We start from the raw sequence: 22424 nt of genomic DNA on the forward strand, positions 1-22424 counted from the left end.
GTGGGGGAAAGCTCCAGCCTCCACACTAGAAAACTGAGTCGCTGAAGTGCCCCTGCTTCCTGGCCTCTCAGAACGACCAGTCTCCATGACTGTGGTAGGAGAGACTCCCGACTGCAGAGCAGTACCTTTTCCCCAGGCTGATGCTGCTCAGAGGGGACTGCCCCACCCAAGAAAGATGGGCGACTACAGTATTGGAGAATGACTCAGCACAGGGGTTCTGGTGGCTGTCCCCCACTGTGTCTCTCCCTGGGCCTCCAACTTTACACTCTCCTCATGCAACTCTATTCCTCCTAGCTCTCCCTCCACCAGAGCCTGTGAACAAGATTTTCTGCATGGGCCCTTTAAGATGGGGCCTTTGTCTCCGAGAGCTCTGTCTCTTTCTTGCAGACTGAAACCTGGCTCTTTTCACCTCCAAATGCTGTCTGGGTACCTCCTCTAGGCTTTGGGGCTCTAGGCTGGGGCTCCGGGTCTAAGGCTAAGCACCCACACCCCTCAGTGTGACCCTCCTAGCAGTGAGAGTCTCTTCAGACCCTCAGCCTCTGCTTGCTTCTGGGAGCAGGGAAGCCCTTTCCACATCTCCGCCCTTCCTACCGGTCTTGGTGTGGCTTCCTCTGTGATCCTTGGTTATAGATTCCTCCTCGTTTAGTACAAAGTTAGTTTTTCAAGACGATTGTTCTTAAATTCAGTTGTAATCCAATTTGGTCCAGGGAGGTGGCAGATGTAACATCTGCCTACTCCATCACCATCTTGGAATCTTCTTTGTGGATATTGAATCAACATTTGGTTTCATTGATCTTTTGTACTTTTTTTTTTTTTTTAAGATTCTACTTTGTTTATTTATACTCTGAAATTTATCATGTCCTTCCTTCTACTCATTTTGGGGTTTATTTGTTGCTCTTTTTCTAGTTCTTTTAGGTGTGAGATTTTCTTGTTTCTTGTATTTTGAGATTGGCCTGTATTGTTATGAATTTCACTCCTAGGAGTGCTTCGCCTATGTCAAATGATTTGGGGTTATGTTTTCATTTTCATTTGTCTCAAGTTATCTTTTAATTTTTTTCATTAATCTAATTGTAAACTCATTCATTGTTTAATAACTTGTTATTTAGTCTCCATGTCTTTGTGTGACTTTTTTGTGTGTATTTTTCCAACTTTAGAAGCAGGGAAGCAGTCAGACAGACTCCCGCATGTGCTTGACCGGGATCCACCTGGCATGCCCACTAGAGGGCGATGCTCTGCCATCTGGGGCGTTGCTCTGTTGTGGCCAGAGCCATTCTAATGCCTGGGGTGGAGGCCATGGAGCCATCCTCAGCGTCTGGGCCAACTTTGATCCGATTGAGCTTTGGTTGCAGGAGGGGAAGAGAAAGATAGAGAGGAAAAAGAGGGGGAAGGGTGGAGAAGCAGATGGGCTCTTCTCCTTTGTGCCCTGGCCAGGAATCAAACCCAGGACTTCCACACACTGGGCTGATGCTCTATCACTGAGCCAACCAGCCCGGGCCTTTATGTGATTTTAAATTTTTTCTTGTGATTGATTTCTAGTTTCATACTAGTATAGTCAGGGAAGATTCTTAATATGATTTCAATCTTCTTAAATTTATTGAGACTTGTTTTGTTGCCTAACATATTACCTATCTCAGAAAATGTTTTATGTGCTCTTGAAAAGAATGTATATTCTGCTGCTTTTGGAGAAATGCTTTTAAAATATCAATTAAATCCTTCTGATCCAATGTATCATTTTAACTCTTTTTTTTTTTTTTTTTTTTTTTTTTACAGATACAGAATGTCAGAGAGGGATAGATAAGGACAGACAGATGGGAACAGAGAGAGATGAGAAGCATCAATCATCAGTTTTTCATTGCGATACCTTAGCTGTTCATTGATTGCTTTCTCATATGTGCCTTGACCGTGGGCCTTCAGCAGACTGAGTAACCCCTTGCTCAATGAGCCTGTGCTCAAGCTGGCGACCTAGGAGTCTCGAACCTGGGTCGTCTGCATCCCAGTCCAATGCTCTATCCACTATGCTACCGCCTGGTCAGGCCCAATGTATCAATTAAGGATGCTGTTTCCTTGTTGATTTTCCGTCTGGAAGGTCTATCCAGTGATATCAATGGGGTGTTAAAATTCCCTACTGTGACTATCTTACTGTCAATTTCCCTTTATGTCCATCAGTATTTGCTTTATATACTTAGGTGTTCCTATGTTGAATAAATAAAACATTTACAAGGGTTATATCTTGTTGGATTGATACCTTTATCATTATTAATGTCCCTCTTTGCCTCTTATTATAGTTTTGTTTTAAGTCTATTTTGTCTGATATAAATATTATTACCCCAGCTTTTATTTCATTTCCATTAGCACAGAATATATATATTTTTTATCTCTTTACTTTCAGTCTCTGTGTGTATTTCAATTTGAAATTGGTCTCTTGTGGGCAGTATATATATGGGTCATTTTTTCTTATCCATTTAGCTACCTCATATCTTTTGATTGGAACATTTAATCAATTTACATTTAAAATAATTATATAGGCCCTGGCCGGTTGGCTCAGCGGTAGAGCGTCGGCCTAGCGTGCGGAGGCCCCGGGTTCGATTCCCGGCCAGGGCACGCAGGAGAAGCGCCCATTTGCTTCTCCACTCCTCTGCCGCGCCTTCCTCTCTGTCTCTCTCTTCCCCTCCCGCAGCCAACGCTCCATTGGAGCAAAGATGGCCCGGGCACTGGGGATGGCTCTGTGGCCTTTGCCTCAGGCGCTAGAGTGGCTCTGGTCGCAACATGGCGACGCCCAGGATGGGCAGAGCATCGCCCCCTGGTGGGCAGAGCATTGCCCCTGGTGGGCGTGCCGGGTGGATCCCGGTCGGGCGCATGCGGGAGTCTGTCTGACTGTCTCTCCCTGTTTCCAGCTTCAGAAAAATGAAAAAAAAAAATTATATATAGGGACATAGTTATTGATTTCTCTCCTCTTCTCCTTCTGGTACCTCACTGATGGATGTTGTTACACTTGATGTTCCAGAGGTTCCTTAAACTGTCCTCATGTTTTTTGGATTCTTTTTTCTTTTTGCTGTTCTGATTGGTTGTTTTCTATTGCTTTGTCTTCCAAATTTCAGATTCAGTCCTCTGGTTTATCTAATCTGCTGTTGACTCCTTCAAGGGTATTCTTTATTTCAGATATTGTATTCTACATTTCTGACTGGTTCTTTTTTATGGTTTCTATGTTCATTTTTATGCTGTAGTAGTCCTCAGTTCCTTGAGCATCCCTATAACTATTGTTTTTAACTGTATAGTTGGTAGATTGTCTTCCTTCATTTCATTTAGCTCTTTTCCTAGCAGTTTCCACTGTTCTTTCATTTGGGGCATGATTCTTTTTCTACCCATTTTTGCTGCCTTTCTGTGTTTGTTTCTGTGTATCAGGCAGGTCTACTATGTCTCCCAGTCTTGGTAGAGTGGCCTTATGTAGTAGGTTTTCTGTGGGGCCCAAATCACCCAAGCTGGGTGCTCTACGGGTGATCCTAGTATGGGTTATGTGATCCCTCCTATTGTAGTTTTGTCTTGATCGCTGTTGGCACACTTATGGGTGGGGTTGACACTCAGGCTGGCTGTCTGTCACGATTGGCCATGACCACAGTGAACAATCTACTGTGTAGGGGTTGACCCCATGAAGAGGAGTTTGTCCCAGCTGGATCTGGTGCCTGCTGAGGCCTCCTTCTGGGTGTGCCTCTTTTGGAGTTACTTGGGTCATGCTCTGTTTTGGTCTGAAGCCAGCCACCAGGTGTGTTGGTTCTGTGGTTTTTTGGGAGGGATTCTGGTGCAGGGCAATATTAGATGCTATCTGTGACCAGCCCTGGGTTAACTGTTAGGAGCCACAAAGTAATCCACAATGTAGAGCTGCCAGTGCTGGACCTTGGTGTATGTGGGAGGGAACAAGCTGCATAGGCCAACTGCCACTAGTACTGGTCCTGGGGAAGGTTGCAAAAAGTCTAAGGCACACCGAGATGCTGTTGCCTGCCAGCTACCCATTAGGCTTAACCACTGAAAGAGCCTCAAGCATCATGCAAGTTGCATGAGGTATGTTCTCAGTTATCACCAGTGAAGGTGAATGATGTTCACTAGGTTATTACAGTTTCAAACTTGGCACCAGTTCTGGGTCTGAGATTATTCAGCAAAATCTCAGAGTACACCAATGCCAGCCACCACCTGCCTGGAGCCTGCAGACCTTTTTGGTGGGGCCTCAGGAAATCATCAGGATAGAGCTAGTTTAGCTCCCCAAGCTACTGCTCAATGGGGGTAGGGACTAACACAGGAATGGTGGTACCAGTAGGGCTTGGGGGGAAATGGTCTTCACCTTAAAGCTACATACTCTATCTCTCCCTGCATGTCCTTGGCACCCCTTCTGTCCCCCACCCCCACCAAACTTGCCTGGAACTCCTTGAGAGATTTTTAAGAAAGATTGTAACACGGGCCTGCTTCTGGCAGAGTCTGCAACTGTGCACAAACTGGGTTTGGCAGGGCCTTAAGGACTTATCAGGGTATGGGGCTAGTGTGATTCCCCAGGCTAATGCCATGTAGGGTGTGGACAAGGCCCACTGGGGGTGAGGATGACAGGGACGCAGAGACCTGACTCCAGAGATGGGTTCAGTGATGCAGATCTGATTTATTCAAGAAGTAAGCTAGCTTATATACACAGGTTCAGCCTATTGGGTGTTACAGCGTGTACTTCACAGCCAGTGGCTGAAAAGGTCAGGGAGCTGCCTGGTTGGTGCTGAGTTACTTCCTTACAGCGGGCGAGCTCCTTCCTGGGTGTGCCTAGGAGGGTTTCAGGTGCTGGAGTGTTCTCATAACATTGCATCAGCCACAGCTGCTAGGAATGCACTCTGCACTCTACATTTCCCCTTTCTCTTTTAATTAGGTCCAGTTGGACTTGATAAATGACAGCTTGCTGTTGATGTCTCTATGGGCAGGATAATGCCAGGGTGGGGAAAAGCAGCCCAAACATGGGGGTCTACCCGGGTCTGGTAGTTAGCGGTTACTATAGTACACATAAGCAGAAACAGTACCAGGGCCTGGGGGCCCGTCAGGGGCCATTCTCTGGGCTTGTTCCGCTAAAGCCTTCATATCCCCCCAGGTGATGGGGTGCACACATTGGCCGTGAGGTCTTCTTCTGGAGACTCACTATTTCCTGGGTTGGGGGGTTCATTGGATGGGTCATCTTAGGACACTGGGACTGGCCTTATGGTTCGTCCTGGGATCCAAATTGGCTGAGGGCTGTTTTCTGGGAAGACACAAGCATAACCTCTCCCTTGCGTTAGAAGGGGGTGTGGACCCTGCCACTGTGCCATGGCTGGGTCCTTCCAGCGTACCAATGGTAAAGGGGTTCAGGAGTGGCAACTTCTGCTTCTTTGGCTGGTGGAGCCGATGGCACAGTTAGCAATTCAGTTGGTTTTGTTTTTGCGCGCTCACCCACAAGTGTGTTAAACTCGGAAGCTAAGCCACTTTTCTCCTCAGTGGAGGGGGGCGAGTAGGGAGGTAGGGGCTCCTCAGGGAGAGGGGTAGCCTGTAATATTTTTGGAATAGAGGGATAGTTCTCGGTGGGAGATGGCTAGTAGGGCAGGAGTGAGGCTGAGGGGGAAGGTTTGCCCTTCGTGTACTTCCGCTGAACGGAAGCGCCTGAGAGCTCGGGCCCAAGTATTGGGGTCCCAAAGAGGTGCGTCCGGAAGCCAAGGGTTGAAACCTGAGAGGATTTCCTAGTAGGTACAAAGATCCTTAACTTTAACTTTAACTCGCCTACTCTGCAATAGGGCATGGAGTGAGGGAGAAGGTTTCCTATTGCAGAGGGTCACTCACCTGTCCCTTCGATGCTGGTTGGGTCCCTGTTCGGGCACCAGTTGTGGACAAGGCCCACCGGGGGTGAGGATGATGGAGACGCAGAGACCTGACTCCAGAGACCAGGTTCAGTGACACAGATCTGATTTATTCAGAAAGTAAGCTAGCTTATATACACAGGTTCAGCCCATAGCGTGTTATAGCATGTTCTTCAAAGCCAATGGCTGAAAAGGTCAGGGAGCTGCCTGGTTGGTGCTGAGTTACTTCCTTAGAGTGGGCAAGCTCCTCCTGGATGTGCCTAGGAGGGTTTCAGGTGCTGGAGTGTTCTCATAACATTGCATCAGCCACAGCTGCTAGAAATGTGCTCTGCGCTTTACCTACATGGGGAAGTGGATTACCTAAGAAAGATGGTGTCTGTGGGTGGTACAAGAGAAGGACTCAACACAAAGTTGTTGGTTGTCCCTCCAGCCCTCCTCCCAAAGCCACAAAACTAAGTCTCTCCCTGTGTGACTCCAGCACACTCCAAGCTGCTGTCCCTCTGTGGGAGCCTGAGTGAGTGCCTATGAACAAGATTTTGTACATTATCTCTTTAAGATGTATGGGTTTCTAGCAGCCTTCATCTCTCTTGGGTGGATTGAATCTCTGGTGATTTTCACAGCCAGATGTTATGTGTGCTCACCTTCTTAGCACTGGTGTTCTAGGCTGGGGAGCCCAGGGTGAGGTTGAAACCTCTTCCTCCTCAGGTGGGAACCTTTGCAGCTGAGACATCTTTCTGGATTCTCAACGTCGGCACGTAAGTTACGCCTTATGGGGTGAGCCTGTTTCACATGTCCACTCCTCCTTCTATACGGCTTCTATAGTATATCTCTAGGTATAATATTTCTGTTCATCTAATCTTCAGATGGTTATCCAGGTTAATTGTTCTATAATTTAATTGTAACCTCAATATGTCATGGGAGAAAGTGACTGCAGCTTCTCCCTCCTCTACCATCATAGATCTCCTCTCAGAGTCTCTTCTTAACCTGACATCTCCATCTGCAACAGCGGGTGCTGCTGGCGGAGAGGCCGTGGATGTTGCCACATGCCCCGGTGATTATCAGCTCCTGCCAGCCCCATACTCCCCTTTTCAGAGTTTCCTGGAGCCAGTGCTAGCTCAGACTCCCACTAACATGGGTGGGCATCATTCACCTGTGGAAGTAGCCAGTAAAGCAGCATAGGGAGAGGAGCTAGATACATCTTAAAGTGAGTTGCAGGCATCAGCATACTCTCACCTAAATATTTTATTGTTTAGTTCAGTTTTGGTATAAAATGTATATATACCAAAATGTGAAAATCATTCAGAGTTTTGACAAATGTGTATACCACCTCTGCATTCCAAACCCTTATCAAGGTGAGAAATGACTAATGCTGCGGGAAGTTCCCTCATGCTCCTTCCCAATCAATCCCCAGCCCACTCTCCCATCTCCTGCCAGAGGCAACCACCATTTTGATTTTTTCTACCATATATTGTTTTTTACTATTCTAGGAGGTTATCAAAATTGAATCATACAGTCTATACTCTTACATGTAAGTTCTTTTACTGAACATGATGTTTTTGGAATTCATCCATATCGTGTATTATTAACTTATGCCTTTCTATTGCTAAGTATAATGTCATTGTTTGACTATACAGTAGTTTATTTATTCATTTTCCTATTGATGGATACCTGGGCTGTTTCTAGTTTGGGGCTATTATGAATAAACTTGTCATGAACAAATACAGATGTCTGTTTGCTGATACATGTTTTATTTTCTCTTAGGAGTGAAATTATTGGGTCATAGGCCAGGTATATATTTAGTTTTTTAAGAAACTGCTAGAGGCCAGGCCTGTGATGGTACAGTGGATAGAGCATGGACCTGGAATCCTGAGGTCGCTGGTTTGAAGCCCTGGGCTTTCCTGGTCAAGGCACATGTCAGAGTTGATGCTTCTTGCTCCTCCGCTATTTCTCTCTCTCTCTCTCTCTCTCTCTCTCTCTCTCTCTCTCTCTCTCCTCTCTAAAATGAATAAATAAAATCTTTGATAAAAAGAATAAAAACAAACAAACAAAAGACATCACTAGAGTTTTTTCTAAAATGGTTGTATGTTTTTACACTCTGAATAGTATCTGAAAATTCTGCCTGCTCTACATCCTCTCTAGCATTTGGTGTATCACTCTTTTTTAAAAATATTTTTTAATATTTTATTTATTGATGTTAGAGTGAAGGGGGAGAGAGAGAGAGAGAGAGAGAAAGGTAGGGAGAGGAGCAGGAAGCATCAGCCCATAGTTGCTTCTTGTATGTGCCTTGACCAGGCAAACTTGGGCCTTGAACCAGCAACCTCAGCATTCCAAGTTGATGCTCTATCTCCTGTACCACCACAGGTCAGGTGGTTTGTCATTCTTTTTAATATTTATTCATTCTAGTGGCTATAGAGTGATAGCTCATTGTGCTTTTAATTTAAATTTCTCTGATGACTATTAGCATTAAGTACTTTTCATGTGTTCACTGATAGTTTATCTTCCTCTGTGAAGTGTGTGGCTAAATCTATTGCTTTCTTTATTGAATTGTAGGCATTAAATGATATATTCTAGATATCAGTCTCTTATTGAATATATGATTTGCATGTATTTTCTCCCAGGCTATGATTTACTTATTCATTGTCTTAATGAGTGTATTTTTGACAAGCACAAAATTTTAACTTTAATTAAGTCTAAGTTTCTTTTTATGTTTATTGCTTTCTGTGTGATATCTGAAAGCTTTATAGTTTTAGATTTTACATATAGGTCTATGATCCATCTCAAATTAACTTTGTGTATGGTGTGAGTTTGGGACCAAGAGTTATTTATTTTTGCCATATAATATTTACTTGCTTAGCATCATTTATTATAAAGCTTTTTTCTCTCTCCTCTATTGGATTTCTCTGTCAACTTGTGTGAATTAAAGGGCACATATAAGTACAGGTCTGTTTCTAAGCTCTCTATTCTGTCTCATTGACCTAGTTGTTAACCCCATGCCAATATCAAACTGTCTTGATTACTGTAGACTTACTAGTCAAAGTCTTAAAGTGAGGTAGAGTAAGTGCACCAACTTAAGTCTTATTTTTATGACTACTTTGGCTGTTCTAAGTCATTTGTACTTTTATACACATTTTAGAATTGACTTGCCAATTTCTACAGAAAAGCCCAGTGAGATAATTTTGATTGGGATTGTTGAATCAATAGATCGGTTTGTGGAGAACTGACATTTTAACAATATTTAGTCTTATAGTCTATGAACATGGTATATCCACTTATTTAGTTATTTAATTTCTCTCAGCAATGTCTTGTAGTCACGTTCTCATTTGAACCCACTCCACTTAGGTTTCTGTGTTCAAATTCCCCTGAAACTACTCTTGTTTAGGTCACCTCATGTTTCTGTATCCAGTGGCCAGTTGTCTTTTTCTCTCTTCATCTCTTAGCTGCCTTTGGCATAATTGATCATTCTGTCCTTGAAGCATTTATTTATTGGGCTTTGGTCTCACCATGCTATCTGGTTTTCTTCTCATATCACTAACAGAACAGCTTTGGCTTTCTTTGCTAGATCCATTTAGATGGATCTTAAGCCTCCATCCTCAAACCTCTGCTCTTTATCCATTCTCAGTCAGTGTCACGGTCTAAATATGTTGTTGAAAGCCACTTACAGTGTTTAAAGCCATTAGACTTCCAATTTTATGTCTCAGTTCTGAATTCTAGATTTACATATCCAACTTCCTACTGATCCTCATTTGGATATCTAAATGATATTTTAAACTTAAACCATCCAAAGTGGAACTCTTGATTTTCCCCTAAAACATAAGGCAGCTCCTCACTCCCTCACTCCACACTGCATTTCTCAGCTCAGTAATGCATCTTTTCTCCCTGCTGCTCATATGCCAATCTTAGGTTTTTCTTTAAGACCTCATTTATTTTTCCTACATCCTGCTTCAGAACCCACATTACAAAATTCTCTTAGCTCTTTCTTCACAGTAGATCTGTTTTACAGCCATCACTAGTTCAAATCACCATCATCTCCCACCTGAACTACTGCAGTATTCTCTAAATAATCTGCTTTCTCTCAGTCTATTCTTTACACAACTGGAGTGATCTTTTAAAATATCCCAGCATTTCACTCCTCTCCATTATATGTAGATGGAACAAAAACTGAACAATGGCTACAAAGCCTTACATGATCAGACCTCCCTGTTTGCTCTCTGACTTCATCCTCTTCTATTGCTTTTTCTTTTACATCCTGACTACACTGCCCTTTTTATTTTTCTTGAACTCACCAAACTTGTTTTGGTCTCAAGATCTTTGCAGTTCTGTTTTCTCTGCCTGGAACATTTTCGCCAGGTAATTACATGGCTTGATACCTTATTTCATTTGGGTTTCTGCTTAAGTGTCATCTCCCCCGAGAGGCCTTATCTGACCACCTTACCTAAGGAGTAAGTCCCTTACATTGTCACTCTCCTGACCCTTACTTTCCTTTGGCTTTCTTCTTAGTACCTATCATTACCTGGTTTGATATTTAGTGGTTTTATTTGTTGATATTATGTCTCCTCTGATAGAATATAAGCTCCCTGAGGATAGGGGCTTTCTGTTTTGAATCATTAATGCTGTTAACAATGCCTGTTACATAGTAGGTGCTCAATAAATATAAGTTGAGTAAATGTTCATAAGCAAGTTAACCTTGCTGGTCCCATTCTCGTCATCTGAGAAATGGGGAAGGAAAATAATGGTATGTACCTCATAGGACAGATATGAATATCAAATAAGATATTGGGTATAATAATAATTATGGTGATAGTGTTGACTATTCTTATTGAAATTACTATTAAATAATAGAAATGATTTAAGTCTCATAATCAAATCAACAAATAGATGTGAATGCAATGTTAGATAGAATTTTCCAATTAAATATGCATTTTATTGTGGTTAATTTCAGAGTATGACTTGTGGTTCACAGTTATTGATAACTTAGTTGGAGGAAATAGATATAAGTACACAAAAAGTGAAAGTCCATAAAATATTTAAATAACCAATCCAGACAACACTAAAAATGTCATCAGACATAATTAGTTGTCTACTGCATTTGCTGATGATATTATTCTAGGTGTGAAGTAAAAGTGATTTTCTTTCAAAAGCAGAGTGGTCTGAGAAGGCTCTGTGGCGATCTGGGCTGTCCCTTGAAATGCTGGGAAGGATGCGAATTCTTTCCTGGCCAGAGGGGAAGGGCATCTGCAGGTAGGGCTGTGGCACAGACCCAAAGAGGAGGAAGAACTAAGGGTTGAAAAATGAATTAAACCAGTTTGGCTGGAATAAGAGGTCTTATGAAGAAACTTTTTGAGAGCAGTGTAAAGAAAACAGGGCAGGGAAAAAGCAAGTGGCTTTAGGCTACAAGAACTATAGGGTGCCAGGAAGCCCTCCCTTAGATTGAGCAAGCAAGGAAGGAAGTGCTTCTGGGTGGTCAGAAGGTAATAAGTCACAGGTTTGTGGCTGCAGGTTTAGCCCCTCCCCCACGGGGCCGTGGCTGTGGTGTCACCCTCTTCAGGCTGTGCCGTCACCAGTCGCAGTGGGTGGGCGTGTCAAGTCCATGTGTCCATGCATCTCTGTGTCCACAGACAGGCAGCAGCTTGACGGCTCCCTTTCTGTTCCAGGGGCCCGGAAACCAATTTTGAACTTTCTATATTTACCCACAAGAAGTCTCACTCTAGTTTTTAGGTGGCTGTGACCAGGGGCAAGTGGCAATTTTCACTGTCTCCTTATTTAAAAAGAGGAAGGATAAGAAGAAGAAGAAAAGAATAAAGAAACTTGGAAATTAAAGGCTGATCAATAAACATAATAACTTACATTTTAACATGCATATTAAGAAATACTCAACTTGTTTTTCAGAAAAGCATATTGTGTCAGTTATATAAAGCCACATTCTCATTATCGTGTAAAATTATATGCATTATTGTGCATGCATTATACAAGAAGGGGCCAAAGTAGCCTGTGAACTGATAAGGTTATAAAAATGAGATAGATTATCTAGCCAACCATGAGATAAAAATTGCTTTAATGATATAATTTTGTGTAGATTTGCAGTAACCTAAAAGGGTATCTGCTCATGTACCTTAAAATTTTTATTACCAACTTACAAAATGTCATTACTGCTTGGAGAGTTAGAATAAATTTCAGAGCAATTTGTAGGAATTTAAAAATTACCCTGTAAAAGTATGAGAACAAAATTAAATAAAATATAGATATGAGCCATGGCAGATGTTGCAGAATAGGGAGTGGACAATAGGCGACATTGTTGTTAATGCAGCCCTGGCAGCGTGCATCGCAGATTCGGTAATGCGCCAGCTGGTGGGCACAGCGAGGGCGGAACAGAGAGCCTTGTTTCAGCTTGTCTGATTTCAAGCTAATTGTTTAAGTCCAGGTTTCTCTTCTGGTTATAGCTAAAGGAAAATGCAACAGTTGACATATTGTAAATCCTGTAATTCACCCTGAATCACCAATCAGAACTAAATAAAATATCTTTGAGCAAAGAATCCAAATAACTTGTCATGTCCGCAAGTGGAAGCTGGATGAGAAGCAGGATCCACTGGTTCTGCTCTGCGCTCACTGTTCCTTTCTCTTCCTGGTCAGGTTCTACGTCAAGGCAGTGGTCCCCAACCTTTTTTGGGCCACGGACCGGTTTAATGTCAGAAAATATTTTCACGGACCGGCCTTTAGGGTGGGATGGATAAATGTATCACATGACCGAGACTAGCGTCAAGAGTGAGTCTTAGACGGATGTAACAGAGGGAATCTGGTCATTTTAAAAAAATTAAAAAAAATATACAAATAAAACGGAAATAATGTAAGTTATTTATCCTTTCTCTGTGGACCGGTACCAGTCTGCAGCCCGGGGGTTGGGACCGCTGATGTAAGGGATCCGCTCTTCTTTTCAGCCCTCTGTGCTCATGACTGTGGTTCCATGGAGTAGAGTGGAAGACGCCACGGTCCACCCCCTGGGACTGGGACAGCGCTCTGGCCCCAGGGACTGGTGTCTTCTTGGTCTGTGGCTCTTCACAGGTCTCGGGAAGGTTAGCATCTGTCTTTTCTTACTCCTGGACCTTGTGCTGAGCTACTGAGATGATCCTGTGAAAGCACTTTGTTGACACAAATGAAGGGATTAGTATTTTTATTATTTCAGGGTGTGGAGTTGGTGAAGGAAAGAACACAAGTCAGAAGTCCTGGCTTTGCATCGTGGGCATCTCATCCCAGGTCCCTCGTTCTCTGAAATGCATTTTCAAAACTTCCTCCTGTGGTTTCTCTTGACCCTCTTAAATCAGATGTTCTTTACATTTTTGTGTGTGTGCTACAGCACCACTTTGGCATTCTAGTGAAGCTAAGAAATCCCTTTTCAGAATAATGTTTAATGAGTACAATTAAATCTATAAACTTAAATGCATAAAATTAGAATGTATAGGATCACCAAGGAAACCAATTATACTGACAGACAATTATCAATATACCAAAAATGCAATTTTGTAATATATAGTCTTTACTAATACATTACACACCAAGAGCTAGTGGTAGGTCTAATAACTACTACAATGCTAAATTTTAGTTAGAGCTTACTAATATATTTTTTTTCTTTTTTCTTTTGTATTTTTCTGAAGCTGGAAACGGGGAGAGACAGTCAGACAGACTCCCGCATGCGCCCAACCGGGATCCACCCGGCACGCCCACCAGGGGCGATGCTCTGCCCACCAGAGGGCGATGCTCTGTCCCTCCGGGGCATCGCTCTGCCGTGACCAGAGCCACTCGAGCGCTTGGGGCAGAGGCCAAGGAGCCATCCCCAGCGCCCGGGCCATCTTTGCTCCAATGGAGCGTTGGCTGCGGGAGGGGAAGAGAGACACAGAGAGGAAGGGGGGGGGGGTGGAGAAGCAAATGGACGCTTTTCCTATGTGCCCTGACCGGGAATCGAACCCGGGTCCCCTGCACGCCAGGCCGATGCTCTACTGCTGAGCCACCCGGCCAGGGCCAGAGCTTACTAATATTAAAATTAAATTTTTCCCCACCTGTGGCCTGAATTCAGTCTAAGATCCCCAGAAACCCCTTTCCTGAAAACTTCACCCTTTTATGCAGCTCTCTGTCCAGGGTCAAAGTTATTGTACCCACTGCTGCCCTCCAGCTGCAGCCAACCTTGCAGCACTGACTCAGGGATGTGACCTTCTGTAAAGGTAGGGGACTGGAGCACCAGCCCTGTATCGCCCGCCTCCAGCTGCACCTCCACCCTGGATGACGCCCAGGACCTCACACATCGCCTCCAAAGCCACCCCACCGCCCTCTTCCTGCCAGCCTACTCCTCCTCTGTGTGCCGGTCCTGCGGATCACAGGACCAGCGCCCCTGCGGATCACAGGACCAGCGCCGGTGTGGCTCAGCCCCAAGCCTAGCTTGAGTGAGGAAGTTAGTTAGCACCCTTGCTGCCAGGATTACCGCCCCAGCCTCCGTGATAAAGTTGATACAACTGTAAACTCACACATTTTAAAGCACTGGTCTGACCTTTCCTTTCCCTGGATGTCTTTTAAGTTTCTACTCACCCCACAAGGCCAAGTTCTCCTTACTTATCTTTCCAAGATGCACATCTGGTCACTTTCTTGTTTAAAAATCTCTTGGCGATGCCTCTGCCTCCATGATGTGACATCAGAGGACTCCTGCTTTCCTTGCAGCATTTCCCCTGCAGACTCCCCAGCCTTCCCAGGCTCTCCGTGCTCCTCCAGTGCCCCCCCCCTCCATTTTCCCGTTGCCTCGGCAGGCCCAGCATGTGCTCTCTGCCTGGGGGTCCCTTACCTGCCATGGCACCTTCAGGTCACAGTTCTGTGTCTGCTTTGCTGGGAAGCCGTTCCCAGCCTGTACCATCATGAGGCCTGCCCACAGAGCGGTTCTGACCAGCCATCTTCCCTGCTCTGACTGGGCCCTGCAGGCTTTCACAGGCTGTGTGCACTCACTCGGGGGACAGAACTATTAAAATAAGTGTGTAGGAGAATGACTTCAGAGCCAAACAGCCTGGATTCCAACTCCAGCTCCACCAACTAGCTGTTTGACTGTGGCAAGGTATTTACCCTAATGTGGGTGCATCACTTTTCTCATCTGTAAAACTTTTATAATACAGTGGTGAGTTTTAAATAAGTTAACACTTGCAAAACACTTAAGAACTGGGACTCGCTTATAGTAAGAGCTTAAACATTAGCTATTATTGTTAGTTTTTGTTTCAGCCATGTGGCATAGGCTCATTTAACTTTAACTTTTGCTGGAGTTTTATTAAAGACTGTAGTGTAACTTGAAACACAATATTTAATTGTTCATCTCCATTGAGGTTGAGATTGGATGTCAATTTTTAGCAGAAATAATTTATACGAGACAAAAGAAACACTTTTTGACAGTAAAGTAGGAAAACTCCTGGGAATACAGCTTTTAGAATGAGGGAGATGTCACCCCACCGGTAGTTAGCTAGTGGAGTTAGGGATATATCCATATTTCTTTCATTTCAGAGCTGTTGAACTCACAGAATTTTTTTTTTTTTTAGCAACTCTTTGGGTAAAGGAGTGATAAATTTTATTAGAGGATTTTTCTTTGAAATCAAATCATCATACAGTACATGTTTGCAAACTAGATCTACACAGAAGAGATGGTTTTGAATGTTATTACTTCTTGTTTTTTGCATGGGTATTTTCATATCCCCTGGAAATATTCTGCTCTTGTAGGGGAAAAAAACTTTTCATGATCCTTACTACACACTGTATGTGACATTAATGTGCTCTTATAATTGATTCTTTATTTTTGTTTTACTTCCAATATCAAAGTAATAGTTCCTGTGAGGTTGATTTCTTACTTGTGCCACCAGGTGGGGTACTGGCTCCTTTTTGAGGCATGGGACTCCTTTGTTTAGGGTAGTTTTCTCACTGGGGTGACTATGTTGTCCCTGTCATTCTAAAGTGACCTCATGAGAAATCATGGAGACCTGACCTGCGTCTGGGTGGGGGAGGCAGGCGAGTCTCAGATGTAAGGAAATCTTGGGTTTTTCCTGCCTGCTCTTGTTGAGCTCATATGCTAATGTCTTAGGTCTCATAGGTTTTGAGTAACTTGACTTTTACCAGAAATACGTACAAATCTATTGCCAACAAGTGAATCAAGTTTTTCTTGGAATATCTGGTTCAATCTTATGGCTTCAAAGAAACAATAAAGTTAGGTAACTTTGACCATTATGTTATATAGCTCTTATTCAAATAGAATAGAAATCAAGTTATTAGAATTTAAACTATTTTGGAGCTGAAAACTAGGGGAAATTTGTGTATATTGTAGACACAGTATGTTAAAAAGCAGAGTATGGATTCTTTTTTTTTTTTAAAAAGTTATCTTTTTGTATATATAGATACATTCTTAGTAAGATTTAGTAAATTCGGCAGGTCCCAGCTCGAATGTTGTTGGTCAAATAAGTTTTTATTTTTTATTTTATTTTATTTTTTTTATTCATTTTAGAAAGGAGAGAGAGAGAGAGAGAGAAGGGGGGGGAGCAGGAAGCATCAACTCCCATATGTGCCTTGACCAGGCAAGCCCAGGGTTTTGAACCGGCGACCTCAGCATTTCCAGGTTGACGCTTTATCCACTGCGCCACCACAGGTCAGGCAGAGTATGGATTCTTATTCTTTCTTAAGCAATATACTAGAACATTGTTGACCTTTAACCCTTTGAATAGTGAGTTTTTTTTCATGCTTGCTGACCCCTAGGAGTGAGCTGGGTTTTTTTTCCAAAAAATGAAATTAGTTTCAGTTGTATTTTTATTAACTTTAAATCATGTTTGTTTGATAATCAATTTATGGAAACAAGAAGAACATACATTTGCCTTTTTAAAATGTTGCCTCACACATTTTTAAAATAAAAATTTTTGTACTATCATACTCTGGATGGTCAGGAGGCATGAGGACATACATGAATGTTCATTCTATTCAAAGGGTTAAGATATAAATGCCCTAAGGAAATTACCACTTACATTTTTTTAGAATGAAAAATAAATTTAACTTCCATACTTTGAAACCATAATAAGTCACATTAAGTTCTATTTTAAACTATAAAAATTACAAAACCACCAAAAATCTATGTTATCATATATGTACAACCTAAATGTAATTGGCAAGACTGAATTATGAGTGATTTTCAGATTGATTTACAGACACTAAGTCAGAATCAGAAGTTAGAAGGTTCTTTGATAAGTTTTCCTCTTGAACTTAACTTAGTTTTTAGACTTTAGTGATTAATGAGGTTTAAGACCTTTTTAATGTGATCCACCCCCCAAAATCTGAAAATACAAATGACGTGTGACTTTGAGACTCAGTAACAATAACATGATGTGTCCTTCTTACGCAATGTGAAATTGCAGTGTTGTACATTTCACCACCACCATCACCCAACTTGAATAATGACATAAAACTCATTTCATGGCCCTAATGGAAGGCAGACTGTATTCCTCTTGTTTAAAATAAACGAGTCACTTTAGTACAGTGTCTGAAGGGGGACAAGGGTTTGAATACTCTTTGTTTAAGTTTGTGTGTTATAGTTTTCTTGGACAGCAAGTACAAAAACGAAGCCTCAGCTCATACTCTCTGTGGATTTTATTTCTCATAGCCTCCTGTGTCTAGTTAACATACGGGGTGTGGTTTCAAATTCATTACTAAAGCTTATAGGCTAAAGTGCTTTGTGGGCTTGGCTTTGACTTAAGTTGCCTTTAGAGAGGCAGAGCCCAAAACAGGGAACAGACTGTATTCCGTGTGTGTGGATTCCCAGGGTTGTCAGTGTTTTTCCTGTCAGCTGTTTTGGAGATTAGTTTCATAGTAAGGATTCTTTTGTTAAAGCAACATGGAGCAACCATTTTCACAGCGGCACCAGGTTAGTACATAACATTTTGAATTTTGTGCTGCATATGTCAGATTTTCTTTCTGTGCTTATTGGGCGATGAGAAGACAGCATAACATTTGTGCTGTTACTGTGTTCTTTTAGAAAATAATGGAGGTTTGTGGTTTACAATTCTCCTTATACTATATGCATTGTTCAACACTCTTAAATGCAGTGGAATCAAAGAAGAAATAACCTGTGTTGAATTTGCTGTTTAGAGATTTGTACTTGTTTGTAAGCATTTTTCAGAGTTACTTTTTGTGTGTGTCCTCCCATTAATCTTCTAGGTATAACTGTGATTTTGTGCACATGACTTCATTTTATTTTTGAATGTTCAGCGGCAGGGTGTCCAGTCCAGCGAGTGGCGTTCTTCCCACACTGGGGCATGCCTGGCGCCTGGTGTCCCTGGGGCCTGCTCCTCGTAGCTAGTGAACCAGAGTATCGTTTTAAGTTTCTATTTGAAAATAAGTCTGGCATTTTTCTAGAATATCTCATAAAATAGCTGCCTGGGAACTGATGTGGGCAGAGTGTACAGGTGGATTAAGCTGAACTGACCTCTTCCTTAGGTGTCAGTTTTTAGGTGAGTCCTCAAAATCTGAGATTGCTCCAGGAGTAAAGATGAGCAGAAAGACGGAATGTGCCTTGTAAGATATGAGTATTGTTATAGTAGTAAAATGAAATTAAGTCAGTGAAACTAAGTATCATGAGAATATTTTCCTTAATTTCATTACCTGAAAAATCCAGAGAGCAATTTCACCTTTGTGAACTTGTCACCAACGCCATCCAGCATGAAATTGATCTATACTCAGTTTGATAATGTTTTAAAGTTTACTGCACTTTATGAAATATACTTGATTTTATGTTATTTTCAGTGTGTTTTGATTCAAGATAATGTACTAGTGCTTTACTAGATGCTGCTCTGCTTCTGTTATTGCCAGTTTAGTCTCCTCTAAATACAGTATTTCAGAAAGGGTCTGTTCTCTCCTCTTCAGTTCTGTTTTTTAAAAAAAGAAAATAAAATTAAGGGAGAAGAGAGACAGAAATAGGTACTTAAAAAACGTCTTTGAGATGACTTGCTAAGTTTTAAGGATCCCAGTTTGCATTTCTGCTAAGGCTGAAGTTGTAAAGTTATGGCCGCATGCCATTTCAGGGTTACGAAACTGACTGTACTTTACACCCTAACACACGGTTGTGCAGCCATATCATTGCGCTACTCTGCAGGTGCTTTATTTAAAAGCAAATCTTAAAGGTTTTTAGTAAATTTCCCTCAAAACTTGTGAAGATTGCTATGACTTGCTTAATATATGCTATTGTTGCATGTATGTGCTGTTAGTAACTATTAAATGCTATTAATTTAAACTTTAATTTTAAAGGAAGAATTTGGTCAGTCTGATTGTACCTGCCCAGTGATTTTGAAAGACCACACAAAGACGTTTTACTCATTGATTACTTCTTTGTGCTTATCTTGCATGGATGAAAGTGTTCCAAGGCTTATTCACGTCTGGGAGGTCTCAGTTTCTGTGTTCTCAACTGCTCCGTGTCCTTTTCTTCTAGAGATGATAATGAAACAAAATCCCACTGATTAGAAACAGGAATAAACAATGAGAAAAGAATAGAATAAGAGGGGGACACCCTAAAAGCCAAATTTTAGGGTTTTCCCAAAGAATATTCATTAAAATAAGTTTCTGCCAAACATGGGCAGAGAAAAGACCGTGCAGTGGAGTGTCAGTGTCTGTGCTTTGGGGATCATGTGGCTGAGCACATCTTATTTCTGACTCTAGGTCTGAACACGCATGGCCATTCTTGTTCTCGTTTTGCCAGACTTAGTTTTGTTTGGTTCCATTTCTGCCTTTTGGCAAAAATCAGAGAGGGATATGTCTCATTTTCTCTAATTTTAAGTTAAGCTTTGAGTTGATTAATTTTTATCTGACATACTTTCTTGCTGATATTCAAAGTGTCACTAATGTCCGAAAGCTCATGAACCTGGCAAATGATCCAGAGGCATATGAACCTATTTCCTTTTAAAATGAATCTGAGTTTTGAGGTTGGAGACAAATCCTGTGCTGAACTATTTCAACGTGAATTGGCCCACACTCCGAGCATTAGGAAACTTGAATGGCCGCAGAAGAGAAACACTCTAAAAAAGAAATGGCAAAGTAGGCCTAACTGTGATATTAGAGGGGGTTTTTCTGACTGCTGAACCTTGATAAATTTTCACCTTTGGGCCTGTTCCACTCACACCCCCAGATCATTCTCGTTTCCGCTGTGGTCTGCATCTTCACTCGGCGCCTTTGGGCGGTGTCAGCGCTGCTCTGCAGTGTCTGTCTGTCCCCTGAGATTCAGGTGATGGTTGCAGTGAACAGTGCCACCCCCACCTTTTTCTTGCCTAGGCCTTGCACGGTCACTGAAGGTGCCAGCGTGCCGGACTCTTGTGCTTACCTGTCCGAAGGTGGGGACAGAAATCAGGGGAGATTGTGATGCCATCCACCCCGGAAATTCACTATTTTAGTAAAGACAATAAATGCTCTCCAGTGGGGTTGCAAAGGTTGACAACAGATTTTGCTCCCAGACTGATCTGGCCAGACCTCTCCAGTCCCTTCTTTCATTCTGAAGAACTCAATTTAAGTTGCACCTCTGACACTTCTGGGGTGATGGTCACAGGAGGCATGGCAGGAGTAGCTGAGGCAGTGGAAAGAGTAATAATAATAACTAGCACTCAAAAATTTCCTAAGGGCCGTGCTGTTCTTAGCATCTTATTTAATCCACACAACAGCCCTAAGAGGTCAGTTGTCTTGGTTATGCCCATTTTCCCGTTGTGGAAACCATTCCAGAGAGGTTATGTAATTTTCCTCAAGTCACAGCAGCTAGGAAGCAACAGTAACAGTACTGTGCCTTGGAGGGGTCCCACAGTGGGGGAAAAAATTGATATGAGAAGTTCATGTTCTTGGGAAGTGTAATCGGATATTCATTATTAATGAGAAGCAGCCATGTAAATACTGACACCTGTGCTGCTTTTCAGACTCAGAGATACTGGTTGACCCACTGTCAACCAGTAGTAAGGCATGTCCTCTGTGTTATTCTTCTGCTGGGGTGAGTGTGTGCTCTGCTTTCTCAACTGTTTTACTGGTGACCAATGACAAGAGCATGCTGACCAAGGCAGTCTCTAGAGGTTGCCTGTGCTCAGTAAATGAGACCAGTGGTGACCAGTCCACTTTGGAAAATAAGCCCACAGCATTGAAAACTGTCTTTCAACTACATAAGCTAATCTTGGAACTTTTTAAGCCTAAAATAATAAAACACTGAGGCTAGGAACTTGGATCATCTGATTGTTTGGCTTGAATTTGGCTTGGGAATGCCTCTTCATTCCTGCCCAGTGTGATTTCCTGCTGAGAATCGGAACTCTGGTTATTTTATCAGTCCTGAAGGCTTTCTGAGGCACAGTGGAAAGCCAAGAAGACGAGGCATGTATTTCCTTTAAAAACAAATGTGCATTTGAAATGTTGAATAAGTCACCAATATCTGCTAAACTTCAACATGTGGCAAATGAGTTTGGAATCTTGAACAATATATTAAAATATAGTCCATGAATTAAGGAGCCAAGTTATAAAAAAAGAAATCAAACAAAAATTGTAATCTTTGGCTGAGGAAGCCCTTTCTCTTCCTAAAACCAATAGAAGAAATCACTAAAAAAATAGGGTGGTAGCTTGAAAATTTTAAGGCAGGAGTGTGCAAGGTTTCAGTATAAAAATACTCATTGAAGCATCATTTATCATCATGAAAAGTTGGAAATAAGATATATAGTAAAAGAGGAAATTTACATGATGAACCATCATGCAGCTATTACAATTTTACTTATGAAAAATTGTAAAAGAAGGAAATGGTAACTTTAACTAGATCTTTAAGTTAAAACATTGGATATCAGACTATTTGTACATCACAGACTTGGCCATGTTTAAAACATACCTCTTTGTGTATGTTGTGCTCAGAGAAATAGTAGAAAGGATAGTCACCTTAAGTTAATAAGGTTTAGGGTTTAGGGATTCGAGGTGGAATTTTTGATAGTTTGTATTTATTTCTGCAAGGTAGTAGTCTAAAACATGATTGCTTTATATTCAAAAGTAAAAACTACTCTTGGAAAGAAATGTGAGAATAGGACATACCCAAATTTAATAGGTTAACATCACCCAAAATCTACTTAAGTTAGTGACTCTAAGAGTGATTTTAATTTCCTCAAATAGTTTGTAAATGTAAGGTTTCTTTGAAGAAAAATTTATTATTTGTATAATAAAATAGATTAGGAGTGACAGGTCAGAGTTGAAGCAAGATCAATTTTTATAAAGGAGAGGATACTTTTACTGTGGACAACAATTATTTTGCTACTTTAATGCATTATTTTAGGCAACTATTTTTTTATTTTTATGCATCAGGTTGAAATTTTCTGTCAGATGCTATAGTTAATAAAATTTTAAGGTGGCTAATTTATTTAAGAAGGAATGTGTGCTGAAGCTTATTTAAATACCTGAAACATCAGTCCAGGAAAGACACTTGTATGGATTTCCAATGGATTGTGATAAGTTTCCTTGGTATAAGAGCAGTTGATGATGTTTAGAAGAGGACCAGTCAACATATTGAGACAATCCTTAGAAGAGATGGTC

The 22424-nt window shown here is 41.8% G+C and overlaps 1 protein-coding gene across 5 annotated transcripts in view; it reads left to right on the plus strand.

Moving 5' to 3' along the window:
• Nucleotides 1–22424, plus strand: part of PLD1 (phospholipase D1) — a 315252-nt gene that overhangs the window by 51614 nt on the left and 241214 nt on the right. For 3 of the 5 annotated variants that reach the window (XM_066241909.1, XM_066241911.1, XM_066241910.1), the window contains exon 1: nucleotides 17618–17763. The exons of the other annotated variants lie outside the window; for them this stretch is intronic. The gene's annotated coding sequence lies outside the window, so the exon portion shown is untranslated. Of the gene's footprint in view, nucleotides 1–17617; nucleotides 17764–22424 lie in introns of those variants that run through there. 5 annotated transcript variants of the gene reach the window in all.

Source organism: Saccopteryx bilineata, chromosome 8 (genome assembly GCF_036850765.1).
Source record: "Saccopteryx bilineata isolate mSacBil1 chromosome 8, mSacBil1_pri_phased_curated, whole genome shotgun sequence".
NCBI classification, from domain to species: domain Eukaryota; kingdom Metazoa; phylum Chordata; class Mammalia; order Chiroptera; family Emballonuridae; genus Saccopteryx; species Saccopteryx bilineata.